Genomic DNA, 15,323 nt, shown 5'->3' on the forward strand with positions numbered 1-15,323 from the left:
CGGCTCACTTGCAAGGCACGAGTGGGGATGGGGAAAAGGCAGCTCCGGGGCTGCCGGGCACCCCCGGCGGGCAGGCGGCAGCTGCGGCCCCCCCGCCCCGAGCCCCCCGCCGCCGGGGAAGGGGCAGCGCACCCCCGTGCACACACACACACCCATACACACACACACACACACACAAATGGCACGGGAGGAGGGGGAAAGTTTCCAGCCGCTCCAACCAAATAGCCAACAGCGGCGATCCCCAGCCAGGCGCCGCGGCCACCGCACCGTCTGCACGCCCCGACCCCAAAGCTCCGGGGGCAGCGCGTTGGGAGAGCCGGGGGGGACCGGGAGGGAAGGGAGGGGGCACGGCACCGAGCACGGAAAATCCTCTTTTTGCTTTCGGGGCACTGCCGCCCGGCTAGCGCAGGGCAAAGGGACCGAGGGGCCACCCCCCCGGCGGCTCTGCCGGGTGGCCCCGGTGCAGCCGGGCACAGAAAGAGGGTGGCGGATAAAGAGCGGGGGAGCGGGGCTGGGCTGCACCGCGGAGACCGGCAGCCCCCGGCCCCAACGGGACGCGCGGCCCCGCGCCCCCGCCCGCGCCCGCGCCCCGCTCCGCGTTACCTTCTTATTGCATCTGGAGCAGCAGCTTGGCTTCCCCTGCCCCTCTCCTCCTCCTCTCCCTCTCCTGTCCTCTCGGTTTATACCAGCCTGTTCCTCATCTCACAGCCTTCCTCCCAGCGCCATCTTGCAAGCTTGTGACGTTGGGAGCCGCTCACCCCTGACCCACATTTGAATAGAAGCCAAAATGAAAAAAAGAAGAGGAGAGAGAGAGGAGAGAGAAAGAGGGGGAAGAAGAAGAAGAAAGAGCGGAACAAGGAGAGGCAGGGGAAGCAGCAGCTAAGCAAGTGCTGTGCCAGTGTGGAACAGCATCGGCTCCCGCTCCCTTGCCAGCTAGTTTAGTAATAAGCAATTTCCTGCTTTTGCAATAAATGTTGCAGCGGCAGGGCTGGGAGAGGGACGGGAGCTGGGTAATTCCCACTGAGGGACCAGGGCTTCCCCCACCCCGAGCCGCCCCCCTTCCCTGCCACCCACACCCCGACACCCAGCCCCGAGCCCAACCACTGGCTCCCGGCAGCCCAAATACTGCAGCTCCCACCCAGATTTTGAGCAGCAAAAAAGGGCATTTATTAAGATTATTTCCCCCATCACCGATGAGGTCTCAAGTGTGTTTTAAGGGAAATTATAGAGATTATAACTTGCACATGTATCGGAATCCTAAATGAGCTTTATACACAAATTAAGAAAGCATGCTCATGTTAACACAATTTGCATATTAGCTTTTTATCACTCCTGTCTATTTGTTAAGGACTGACAGTGCGTTTCGTACCATCCGTGACACAGATGAAGACGTGGCCTTTGCACCTATAGAATCAGTAGAAATCTGAAGTTTTAGGTTTTTGGTTAGTTTACCTATTGGAAGTATATTGAGGGAAAAAGTTATTTGTATTTTGCATCCCTGGTCCTGCAAAGACTTTCATGCACGCTTAACTTTAAGCACATCAGTAATCACTCTGAGCAAGCAGAGGCTACTCAGATGCTTACACCAAGCATGTGCACAGCTTGCCAGCTCAAAATGCTATTTTGTAAAATGTTAAGTGAACTGATATTTTAATCTTACTGACCATTGCCACGAAGTACAACTGTGCAGAATTCTGAATTGTACCTTTGTTCCTCTTCTCCCCTTCAGTGTTATAAAGACAGTAGCTAGTTAATCTGTAATACAGGAGCAATGCATATAAACATTTTTATAGTAATTATGCACAAGAGCTCTTCCGCCACCCCACGTGAGAATCACTGTATTAGCTGCAAGTGTGAAATGACATTCTTTGTCCTTCTGTGCCATCCCTGCCACCCATAACCAAAACTCCCTGCAGCCTGAGCAAGGTGATTCATTAGTGAAGCCGAGCCTACCATTTAGCACAGCTCTAAGAATTCCCTAACAGCTCCAACACCAGCGGCTCTCGGCCACTTCCTGTGCAGATCTCTGCAGCTCGCGTACACCTCAGCTGTATCGCAGCTGCAGCCTAAGCTCTCCTTCTCCGATAATAAAGATATTTTTTAGTTGCTCATCCAGAGTTCAAAGTGTTTTTGCAGGAGATGGTTTCTTCAGCCCTACCAAAGTGGCTCGAGGAGCAAATAAAGATAAGACAGATCACAACAGCCGTATCAGAAAGGTCTGGACTGGTGGTTTGTTCACAGTACACCCCATAAAGAGCAGAACACTTTAACCGCAGTGAGAACAGCAAACCTGACTGTCAGCACAAGACCCAGTGAAGTAGATAAGGATCAATTCAAGACTCTTCCCCCACCGGGAAAGTTAATTTAAGATTGGTGGTGCTGCTCCTAGCTGTATTTTAAAGCTAAGCGGCCTTGCAAATAGCCAGGGAGGTGTAGGTAGCCATTTGCTTCATGCTGTGCAAGAGGAATTGGTAGGCAAATAAACAGAAGTCCTTGCACCATGTTACCTAAACAGGGAAACAAAATGCATCCTGGAGTTATTTCAGGCTGGTTTAGGCAGTTGGGTTTAGAAAGACTCACTTTTGTGAATCTGTGTGTCATTTCAAGACCTCAACAATGCCACTGCCTGCCCTCAGCCTTCCTTCCTTCCCCAGAAGCTTACCGCCCCAGAAACAGAGTCAGCAGAACAGTCTGTGTGTCCCTGCCAGTTCACAGACCCACGTCTTAGTTCAAACCCATTTTCATCAAACATCTGAACAAAGGTGCCAGGTTTTGCACAGGAATGGCTTGAGGCATAAGCATTTCAGTCTGTGTGCCAACTTTGCTATGCAGATGATAACCTCTGAGTGTGAACAGAGTGAAGAAGGTTGGGAAGGAGAGGAAAAACATCCTAAAATCCCATCATAAGATTTGCTGGAGCTGGTGTGCAAAAAGCTTTACTTTTATTTGAATCCTTTCAAGGTTTGGGAACAATCAATTCATGAGCATCCCTAAGGAAATGGAGGAAATGTCTCAGTGAAGACAAAAAAAAAAAAAGAGAGAAATTAGGTGTCTGGCACCTGGAAATGATATGGTAGGATGCAACACTGCATTCGGCTTCATATATACATGATAATTATAAGGTTGAAAAAGAATTAATGAGAAAGCTAGACCTGGCGCTGTCACTAGAACCATGGACATCTGCGGAGAATCTGATGAGCCAAGTAGAAGTATGACCACACCTACCTGGAAAACATCTACAGGCATGCAAGGGAGATACCATGATACCTACAGTGTCTCCAAGCAACCTCAGCCAGGGAACTTGCCATCCAAACAGAGGGTACACCCTCAAGTTCCAGGAAATCACACCCACTGTGGGCATGCCTAGCACCGGGTGAAACCCGTGCCCATGTACGTGAAAAGCAAATGCCTACTGCGGCACGGAGAATGGCATTCACAGGTGAAAGACCAGAATAAAAAGGCAACGGTGGCCTTCTGTTTGCAGGTGTGGTGGCACAATGACTGTATTGGGAAGGATGTTTTGAGCTCATGGATACTTCGAAGAAAGAGGCACTTTGGTTCCAGCCAGATACTTGTGCTTAACTTTGTTTCCAAAATTGGCTTGACTGTATTTTTTTTTTTAACATTTATTTTAAAAAGCGCACAGTAAGGACTCGGTAGTGGATTGTGCTGGGTGCTCTGCAGCTACAAATAAAAGCTTCGACTTCCCAGTCCAATGTGTTGATGAATGCGTTGAATACTATGTGCTTATGGTAGTTACGAAGAAAAGATTTTTGTCCTAACAGCATAAAATGAATTCAGACCAGAATTCAAAGCACAGGGAAATGTCATGCCATCCTTGGGTGTTAGCCCTCAGTATCTATTCACAAATAGCTTTGTAATGCTGCTTTCAGGCATAAAAGTGTAATTAATACTGCTTACCCCCAAGTTCTTGCTGGCAAAATACTTGGATTCAAATCAAGGTGGTGGCAGAAACCCAGAGGAATTTCAGGGCTTCGGTTTGTTTTTAATCGTTTTCGACCAACTGATGGATTCAGGAGCACCTCCCGTCCTTTGTAGCGGTGCTAATGGCAAGTTTATACTCATCATAAAACAGGAAGAGGACGTGGGTAGAATTGATACAGTGGCGAGTCAGTGCTGTGGATGGGGAATGAAGAAATCTGAGCAAAGAAAATGCCACTGCAGAAAGTCAATAGAGGAGCGACCGAAGTGTGGCCATGTGCCCTCACAGCTCTTCAGTGCCACCTGCCTTCAGTCCCGACGCTAGTGGATGGCCAGTGCCATCTAGCAGGCAAAACAGTTGTTTACAGTAGTAAACCGGTGGCTGAGTGGAAAAGTTGAAGTGAAAAGGAAGAAAACGGCGATTCAAGGAACTCGGGAAAGCACACGGGGCAGAGAATGGCAACCCAGCGGTGTGGCTGAAAGCAGAGCGGAGGCGAGGGCTGGCCAGCCTGCTCCTCAAGAATGAAAAAGGATTTAGCTCCAGGAACAAAAACGCTTCTGAGCAGTGGTTTGCAGTTACTGCCTCTGCAGAGGGGTAGTCCTGGCAATGCCTAAAAATGCTGGGGACCAGAATGTCAGATAGGAACCAAAACCAGGCATCCTTGGAGGCAGTTCAGTGACCTGGGAGAAGTTTTTGAGTTCTGCTTGAATGGCAACAGAACAGACGGTGATAGCTCATGAAATGAAGGTGTTTTCCTGTCTCCTCAATGGAAATATCTCTCTGCAGTATGACACACGGGTCTGGAAGGTCTTTTCCAACAGACTTCGAAGTGTCCGTGGGGGAGACTATTTTTTAATGCTAAGATGTGTTGTGAAAATCTTTCATTTCTTAGCTGCAGATGCCTCTATGTATGAATATACTATCTGCAGTAAAGCCCCTATATAGTTCACTGGATGAGTTGGTTCCCCCACTGCTTTCTTTGATCTTTTGACCGCAGCGGGTGGATGGACACAAAGAATATTTAATTCTGACCTTTCTATAGTGATACCTTAATTTCTCATATCTGTTCCTGTTGTTACTAACTAAAACTTGTTAGTACCCAAATTTGACGATGATTTTTTTTCACAGGTTTATTCTAACGCAGCTGAAAAGCAAACTACAGTCGTTTAGGAAACTTACAGATAATCAAGGCAAATCGAAATCTCTAAATGTAATCTGAAATCATAGTATCAAAAATAATTACAAAGATCCGCAGTTCTGAGCTAGTTTTATACTGCAACTAATCACAGATTCACTCAGCTCTGCATTGGCTTGCATTTTAAGGTTTCTTTTAAAAGTCATAGGGTTAGAAACCCATCTAAAACAAAACAAAACAAAACAAAACAAAACAAAACAAAACCAACAAAACCCTGAAAGTAACATCCTGAAAAACAATGAGGGTCATCTAGTGCTTGTACAAAGTACCATTTTGTACCCTTCTGCTTCTGTTGTGTTCTTAGTGATAGAAAGTTTTAATTTCCTTGGAAGAGAAGGAGCATACAATATTTTTATTGCTAGAAGCTGAAGCTTTTTGCTAGGCATTCTGGCATACGTGGGGCTGATGCAAGGTTTTTTGCTACTCTAATCAGATAAAAACATTGCTTCCATTATACCAAGATCTTTGATTTCTGTTGGCCCATGAATTTCATTGCTGAATGCTCACTTTGTACCTATCTACAAAACATCTGTATTTAACTGTCTCTGCCCTGTTAGTTAATGCAGTCTGTGCAATGGCACGATTTCACTAGGCTATGGTAGAGCATTAAAAAATAAGGAAAATAAAATAAAATAAAATAACTTATAGGTCTTAAGAATAAAGGGAGATTTGTTGAAAATGACACTGACGTAGATGTCTAAAGGAAATTAAAAGAAAAAGGAAACATTTCTTAACCATGTAAATAAACAGGGAACAACAAGAAAAGAACAGGTGCTACTATGAAGTGTGTGGACAAGGAAAAGCGCAAAGATAACTTTTGCACACACAATCTAAATGAAAGCTTGGCCATAGCTTTTAAGAGAAAGAATGGATTTCAAGAAGGGAGCAAAACCACTGTGATTAATTGGAATGAGAGAATAAAAATAGAAATTATCCCACTAAATGTGAAAGTAAACATAAAAGAGCTCCACATGTTCAAGGGAGGGAGGTCAGGTCATTTCCATCCCAGAATTCCAGAGAAACAACAGATTGATAGCAAAGTTTTAAAATACACTTTTGAGATGGAGGTGGTTCTTGCATGTTTTAAAAATAGTACGTATATAGAATGCTTTTATTTTTAAAAGTAATAAAAAATTACCTAAGTAGCCACTGAGCTCGTTAGCTTGACTTTGAGACCATTTCAAGCTTTCAGAAGAGTTTTGAAGGAAAATACAATTAACCAAAGACAAAACAAAACACACACACACACAAAATAACCCAACAACAGAAGAGCGAAAGAGATGATAAATAGGATAAAATGTAACCACAAAGCTGATTTTGCTGGAGTATCCTGAACCGTTTCTTTGCTGAGATAACTGATATTCTAAGCAAGAGGAAATGTAGTAGATCTAATCTGTATGGATTTTAGTCAAGTATTTGATATGATGCCACATGGGAAGTTATTAATTAAGATGGTGAAGATGGGGATTAGTACAAGAACAGTAAAATGCATAAGGAATTGTCTGAGGGAGAGGTGCCAATAGATTACTATTGGGATAGAGAGATTACTGGTGATTCAAGACAGAACTTGTTTAATATTTACTATAACGATCTATTGTAATTTAAGCTGGAGTGTGCTAAAAAAAATCTGATGCTATGAAATCAAGAGGCACTGACATTAAAAGGGTCATAATGTCACGGACAGTGAGCTGGAAGACACTGAAAGCAACGAGCAGTGAAAATTGGATACAATTCCATGCAAAAACAAGCATACATTTGGGATGTGCTTCACCATTAGCCATCAAAAGTTAGTCATGACCAAGCTGGTCATCAGGGCTTCTGTACTCAACAAAGAGAGTAAGATACCTCAGGGATGGAGGTCTGTCCCACATCTTCTGGGTTCCTAATTTAGGAAAAGAGAAACTGTTTTGTGGATGTGTCAGTCTCTCTATTAGCTCTAAAGGATCCTATACAGAAGGATGAAGAAAATAAATTCTCTTCAAGGAAGAAAACTGACTACAGAAAAAGAAAAGGGAAAAAAAAAAAAAAAAAGGGAGTAGCTGAATGCATTAGTTTGTCAGTGGATGACTGTGAACCATGGGTACGTGAGGCAGTAACAGAAGTGATAAATGTGATGATCCCAGATGAAACTCTTCCAGTAGCAATAGAAAGGCACCGCTGCCATTATACAAGGCGCTGCTGGACCTTTGTGTCTGTTGTTGTGTAGGATCTCATCACAGGGATTAAGACAGATATTCATTTATCAGGATGCCCAGAGTAATGATAAGAGATGCTAGCTTTCTAAAGCTAGCATGGGAATAGGAATAGGAATAGGAATAGGAATAGGAATAGGAATAGGAATAGGAATAGGAATAGGAATAGGAATAGGAATAGGAATAGGAATAGGAATAGGAATAGGAATAGGAATAGGAATAGGAATAGATAGGAAAGTGTTTATCACCAAAAGTACGTGTATATTTTGACTAATTTTGGTCCCACTTTATTTTTTTTGAGTTTACATATAAGTGTATATGTGAGTGTGTACATACACATGTACACACACATTCGTAATTACCTATTTAAGTGATGTTTTGATGGTCTTTCTTTTGAGTAGCAAAGAGATACTACACTGTATCTTGTATGGTTTGTAATAACCCACAGAGCCAGCCAGTGTTTGTTAAATGGTATTTCTAAGTATTCATGGTATTGATTTTCAAGCTACAGGTAGCATAAAATCTGTTCTTGTCCTCACATTTGATACAAATCAGAAGAAAAAAAAAGCCCACAACATAACAGCAAACTTGTCTGTACAAAAAATCTTTTTGCTTTCTTTGTGTGTGTGCTTTGAATGGCAGTGTGTACAGTGTGCATAAGTAATTAATGCTGCAGGCTGGAAGAATGACTTATTGTCAGATGGAGGTAAAGCACACAATATGGTCAAGTAAGCAGTTCCAATAATAGCAGTGCTTATAGAAGCAAAATGTAATAGAGGGCAAACTCTACAGGTTGCCAGATTGGTGTCGAAGTGGAGCTTTGTTGCCAGTCGGTGACCAGGGGACAGCAGAAGGATTGGTTTGAGCTGAATGCCTTTGAGGTTACATGTTTGCCACACGTAGTGAGATTGTTTCTCAAGCAGTGGCGCTTAAGCAAAGGGCATAGGCAGTTTTAGCTTGATTGAGTTGGGGGAGGTCTAACCAAAAGTCACCTCTTCCTCCCTCCCCAACTTGGCATTTTTTCAGAGTCACATCTAGGTGAACTGTCACTGCTGGGACTTCACATGGGAGTAGCAAGCTCAGGACAACACGTGCCTCTCCAGCTGGGATTTTAGCAGGAAAAAATGGAATTGCTTTGGAGCAGTCAGGCAATGCAAACTCCCCAAAAGTAGCACTGCCCTGGTGTAAAATGTAAAGCCAGGAAGAACTCCACGTTTGGTCAGTTCACAGCAGTGTTTGTAATTAATGTGGTGAAGAAGATAATGACAAGAGACAGGGACAACAAAAAGGCTCATTTCCATGTAAAGTGGAGACCAGAATATTAGGACATGCTGTACCCAGGTGAAGACTGTTCCTTAAAGCCAATGGACACGCAAATACCTCCTTTTATATTATACAGCAGCAATTATATATGAGAGACAAAGTGTTACTTCTGCCTGCCCATTATAGGTTGGTGCAGTCCCCTTGATTGCATGCACACTCATGGGTGTGCATAAACTGAGTATCGGTGGCCCCAGAATCAGTGTGTGTGTCCCCAGGCACACTCACATGCTACACACACACACATGTGGACTCAGGGTATGGTCCCTGCAGGGTGCTGCTACCTGCCCTATTTACCTTTTGTCAAACAGATAAAGACTGGCATGGGAGAGCCCATGGGCAGCTTGGCAGCCCTCTGTACTTACTGGTTCCAAAGGTCACTGAATGCTAAAAAAATAAATATGCTCCAGTGCCAGCAGGGCACTAGTGATCAAAGATAAAAGTTCCTCTGCCACCAGAGAAACATTTTCTGGTTTGGTACCAATGTGGACAGTATTTGCTATGATTTTGCATAAATGTTTATGAATGCTAGTGAAAAGACATGGGCGAAATATATTTTGCTTTATGCTGGCAGGGGATCTGCTTCAGAGGCCAGCCTGTCTTACTCTAGCACATGCTATGTTGTTTTCATGGAAAGTGGCTTTTGTGTGCGAGTGGAAAAAAAAATAAGAAATTCACTGTGTTTTGGTATTATTTCTCATTCTTTTTTTTATTTCATACATGTTGTTGGATTTTTCCTTTTTGAAAATGCCTTTCTGTTAGATTCTGACTTCACAGGTGCTGGTGTAAATCAGGAATAACTACACTAGAGCCGCTGGAATGATACAGGAGAAAAGAAGAGAAGAATCCAGCCCAGTGCCTGACATTGTTAAACAAGGTTAAAAACACTGTTGGTCAGTTCATATTCATCTTCTCTGATTAACACCGACGACAATGGGGAGCCTGGCTAGTCATTTCATGCCGTGTAATGCAAGGTGACTACAGTTCAGAGGACAAAGAACAAGAGATTGGTGGTGGGTTTTGTTTTTCTTTTTTTTTTTTTTTTTTTTTTCAAGAGCAGACAGAAAAGTGGTTATGAATGTTTGGGTCAATTTAGTTTCATTCTTTTCTGTATCAGCACCAACGGCTGAGTGAGGTTTCTTGTGGATTTCTGGATATAATACCAGTTTCGGGATTATATATGGGAATGCAAACTATGCTTCTCACTCCTCTTTTTACTATTTGTACTGTTTTTTCCTTTAGTTTCTGTGAAGGCACGTTATCTCTGGCAATGTTATCACACCGTTTGAGTTTAAGGACAATGCATGTACAAAGCAACATACGAGAAACCCAGATAAAAATGGGAGCTGCAGGTGCTATTTTATTGCCTCTGGGCCAGCCTGTCATTTACAGCAGCTTTTAGCCTGCCCTAACCAGTGATGGGTGACAGGACGGTGCAGGGACAGGGAACTATAAATATCATGGACTGGGAAAACCAAAGACACTGCAGTGGCCACCCAGTCCCACCCATGCAGCATTAACATGCCAGGGAGATCCCCAGCAGAACTCTGGGCTGAATAACAGCAAAATATTTTCATCTTTTGCTTAACTTCTAGTGACGAATCCTGAGCTTCTAAATTGTGCTGCTGGCTCCATTCCTTGATGTAAAGTTTGCAAACCGTGCAACATGTTGCCTGGTAATAGCCTACTTATCCCAAAAGTCCGCCGAAGATTGAATTTTATGTGGAGAGCAAAACAATATCTATCATCAACACTATTTGCCGAAAGATACCTTTAGATTGTCAGTGGAAATGTAGCATTTCGGACATTATATTTTTCAATGGTTTTACAAACACTAGAGAAGGATACGGAGCAGGAAATTTAACAGTCAGAGCTGTACAATTAGAGAAACGAAGTGGCAAATCTTCGTTCCAAGTGCTTGGGCAAACATGAGCCCAAAGAAAATTCTGCAGTAGCAAAGGACCAGAAAAAGTGTGTGGTTGTGAAACAGATGAGCAACGCCGCTGCCCTTTCCATCCAGCAGAAAGATCCACTGCACTTCTCTCCCAGAGGCAGGAGACAAAGGATGGCTCCTGAAGGAAATCCTCACACCTTGCTGCATACCAAGTGACTCGGTGCTCCCCCCGGGGCTGGACGAGGGGCGCGCAGAAGGAAGGGGAGCTGGAGCGGAACAGCTGGGCACTTCTGCCAGCTCCCCCCCTTCTCCTGGAGCCTCTAACAGCACGTCTGAAAGTGCTCGGGGTTTGCTTTAGGAATTGGGAACTTGCCCAGAGGCTGAGAAGCAGCATGACGTGCCTTGGGCCACAGGAGGCCGTGTCAGAAACTGGTTGGAGCACAGGCATTTCTGCATCCCACTCCCCTGCTTAGCTGAGCAACCCACGCCTCTGCGGATCATCCAGAGGCACTCCTGGGACTGGCTTTGTGTGCACGCAGCAAGGCACAGAGGCTGTGGTGCAGGGAGCCCCCTCTGCCTGCTGGGCTGCGGGGCACTGGGGCACTGCCGACTCTGGCAGGGGTGATTGACAGGATCTTTTTTTGAGGATGGCACGGAGCTTTCTGGTGCAAAAAAGACTTGCATCCTCCTGGTATATTCTTACACACGCAGTCTAGCTATCGTTCAATCTGTTATGAAACACTTGTCTTAGGATAAGATCACCGAGGAAGCTGTGGCAAGACAACCCTGACAGTTTCTGGATGCTGCAGATTTTCTTGGCACTTATCTCTTTGATTACAGTCCTGAATATGCAACTGAAACTACATTTTCCCAGTCCTCTAGAGTTACTGCAGCTTACCCGGTGAGTGTTCCCAGCCCATGAAACTTCTGTCTCCTTCATTAGCAAACTCACTCCAAAGTGCTGCTGACTGCTCTGTTCCTTATCCTCTCTGTCCCAGTATCTTTGCTGGTCACAGTGGGACCGCACCAAGAAACAGGTAACTGTTGCTACATAAAGTGCTGCAAAGCTTCCTGCTCCCCTTGGTTCTCTGCGGGGTAGGCAGGTGAGAACTGACTCATTGTGGCTTCAGTAAGTGCTAAAACCAAATTTGGGACTCTTCTGATGATGATGCTATTTGTGCGAAGCACATCAACCTGTTTCTTGCACGAAGCATCTCACAGGAAATTGATCCTGCTGAATGCCTTCCACCTGCGTTGGAACAGGGTGTATTGGCTTTGTCCTTCCTAACCACAAGTGCAGTGAGACTTGCCGAGCTGAGACGCTGCATCTCTTCTGCAGGGATTTCAGCAGGAGAAATCAACAGAGGCAAACATAACTTAAAGAGGGCATATTGTTTACTCTCTGCTTTGGAAATTGCTTTGTCCTAAAGGGCTGAGACTTGGTTCTCAGAACATGTGATGGTGAGCAGTAAGAGAGGTGTAGGTGACACAGCAAGGAATTTGCTGGTTTTGTTACTGTGATTGTGTGGCTGGATTTTTAGTAGTCTCAGTGGCTTTCCTGGCGCTGCGTAGAACGAAGCGTGACTGGTTTGGGACAAGAGTGCTTCTAGGGGCACTGCATAACCACTTTTATGGCCATCTTAAAATTATAATAAGCATAAATACTTCACCTCTTTTATTTTTCTGCTAAAAAAAGCAAGAATAGGATAAAATCTTAAAGCAGAAAAATAACTTTTTAAATGGCTCAGTAACATGCTAACATGTATGTATGTATATTGCTGTTTCTGCTTTTGCTGCTCTAAACAAATGGCTATATTTTGTTCTTAATTAAGAATTAAAGTGCTTAAATGCACATGTCTACAGTGGAGACCCCCAAGTGATTCCAAGATGAGGGTAAACTGTGGGTTTTCTTCAGCTAGTTGGTTGAAATTACTTACCACTTGAATAGCATCTGCAACAGCGTAAGGCACGGAAGCAATTTTTCTTTTGTAAGAAGATGAAAAAGAAATAAAAAAGGAGTCAAAGAGTAAGCAGGCTGAATGGGCCATTAGCACCAAACTCTAAAGATGTAGAAGTCAAATAGGATAGAAAGGCCCCATAAATTTTTACAACTCCTTGGAGAAAAACACTGTGATTATTAAAACATGAAACCTTGCTTTTCTAAAATGCTTAAAAGATTAATATAGAAATGTCATACTGTGGCTGCTGGAGGGATTATCCTTAATGGGAATGTTAGAAGTTATTTTAATGTAAAGCAAACATAGCCACCGAAGAAAGATCAAAAGTGGAACAAATTCAAGGCTCTTAGTTTCAGGAAAATGAAGTTTGTCGAGAAACTATTCCTACTTTGTTAATTAGAAAGAGCAAATTCTCCATAAATACTGGATATATGTGACATAGAAAGTGATGACTTCATCTAATTAGTCATTACCTAATCCAATCACTAGTGCAAAAGCAAGGTCTTTCTTATGAAAAAAAAAAAAAATTGTTCCCTTTCTGGCTTGAGCAAAAGTAAATTTTTGCTACTGCACATTTTTGTGAGGTCATGTGTGCGTGTCCGAATAGTTTTGCCGATAATCCACCAAACAGAGGCAGGGGAAGGCCATCACATGACTGCTGCCAAACGCTCACAGAGTTTGTGGTCTTTTCGATGCAAGAGCAAATTCAGTGGCTTTTTGTTTTCTTTTCAATCCAGCATTGTTGCTTTTTGATGTAAACTCACCGCAGAGCAACATGCTGCTCTGACTTCTGTGTAAGCCTTTGAAGTCTAAATGAAAACTTTGGTGTTGCTAACGTAGAGCAAGAAATGCAATGTTTCCCTTGCAGCTCAGGATAGCACTTAATTTGTCCTTGTCTGGTCATCGCTGCAGTCAAACACCTGATCCTGCTAGACCCCCAGTTAGCAGCGTGAGACCATCAGTTCCAGAAGCAGCAATTGGTTTACAAATTGGGCTGCTGTTGACTTGTTTTTTCCACCAACGTGAGGTGCAAAACCACACTACACCATGCAGCGGTCCTAATACATTGCTGTCCTTGTTTCCATGCGAAAGGGCTGGGCTCGTGGAACACAGGTTCTTTTAATATTTATTTCTAAAAAGATCCATCATGCTAATGCTCAGCCTGAGTCGGGTGGTTTTGCAAAAAAAAAACTTTCCCAGAAAGTAAAAAAGTGCTAACTCATTCTAACCAGTGCGAGAGTTCACTTATTAAAATGCTTGGTATCATATATGAAGCAAGATATTGCTGGGTAATAAGAATATTTTTCTTGAAAATAATTGCAAATATTTATAGGGAAGTTTCATTCAGCTGCCCTAATCTGTTGCATCTTCTGCTTGTCTTACTCTGAACATGGAAACAAGCTTCACTGAAAGTAATACATTTTTTTCTCTGCTCACAACCGTGCAAGTAGTCAGCCCGCAGTTTTCAGTTCAGACAGGATACCACCACCATGTAGTCACAAGAAATTTTGCTTCAAGCTGGAAGTCGGTTTGTAAGACATTTGCATGGAAAAGGCAGTCTTGATAAGGAGGTACTGCAACACCTGGGATGTGCTCGGTAAGGTGAGGGCTCGGCGCAGTGGAAGGAAGGTCTTACTTGAAATAGAGGAAGTTAGTTAATTGTCAGGGTTATTAAGGTTCAACCTTTCTTACTTGACTTGGTAACAAACTGTAAGTTTACAAAACTCCAAGCAGTTTCTCTTGTAAGAAACTAATACGTATCACAGAACATAAACTGTACACTTAATGAATAGGGAGTCAGGACCTACAGAATCAAAAACTTTATTTATAACAACAGCAAAAACATCCCATTAGATTATGCTGCAGAATTTTATCTACCAGCTCTTGATAGTATTATCTTTGCTTTCTTTAAGAATTGCTTTTAAAGTACAAGAGTGTCAGTAACCAGCAGTTTTGATATCTAGCAGCTTTCTCCCTACCGTTCTGGGAAATAAGCTGTTAAGATAAAATGAAAGTGCCATAATTTCCCAATGCTTGCCAACTCAAAATGCCAAATACATTAGTATTTTCGTCACCAGTCTGGTGTCACAGCGACAAAATTAATGCCATACAATTTTTGTTAACAGAGCTTGGTCTACACTGCAATCACACAAAAGAAATGTCTATGACAGAACAGTTGAGCTCTACATGAAGCAAGTGTTCCCCATCCCTAAAAGAGGCAGAGGGCTGTAATTCTTGCTTCCCTGATGTTTCGGTAATTGGCAGCAGTAAGAATTAGTCTGCATGCTCTACTTCCTCATAAAATACAGGTATTCAATTACGATAACAAATGCAGAATTTGGTAAATACTGTGAATTTTACAGCCTTGTCCTGCACAACTTGTACATTCTCACACATCAGTGCTCAATTCAGAATTCACAGTTACAGCAGTAAGTTGACATAAAACTTGACCTGCCGGGTAGTAGGATCAGACCTGTAAACATCCTCCTTCCCCACTTAACTTCAGCACTCATCACTCATTAACTCCCTGCCTTCTCTCATCCTTGCACCAGATGCATTCAGTGGGGCTGAAAGCGGAGGAGGAGCTTGTAACTTCTCTGTTTCCCAAATAACTCATGTTCCTAGTTGACTTGCTAGTCAGTCGCTTGCTTAACAGAGCTGAAAACAAATTTTCTAGTTACAAGGCACCAAATGCAGAGTGACAAAGCGAGCATCCTGCGCTGCTCCACTAATGAGCTTCAGGCCTGACAGAGAGCATGAGCGTGTGGGAGACAGGACAGGACGGAGAGAATAGCAATGCTGCCGAAATCACTTCTAGCAG

At 43.5% G+C, this 15,323-nt stretch overlaps 1 protein-coding gene across 1 annotated transcript in view; it reads right to left on the reverse strand.

Annotated features, from left to right (window-relative positions):
- The window catches only part of HIC2 (HIC ZBTB transcriptional repressor 2), an 81,075-nt gene extending 80,040 nt beyond the window's left edge, over nucleotides 1-1,035 (reverse strand). Inside the window, exon 1 of the mRNA XM_068701129.1 lies at nucleotides 604-1,035. The gene's annotated coding sequence lies outside the window, so the exon portion shown is untranslated. The remainder of the gene's footprint in view (nucleotides 1-603) is intronic.
- Nucleotides 1,036-15,323: the final 14,288 nt, after the last annotated feature.

The sequence above is a fragment of the Anas acuta genome, chromosome 17 (genome assembly GCF_963932015.1).
Source record: "Anas acuta chromosome 17, bAnaAcu1.1, whole genome shotgun sequence".
Classification (NCBI taxonomy): Eukaryota; Metazoa; Chordata; class Aves; order Anseriformes; family Anatidae; genus Anas; species Anas acuta.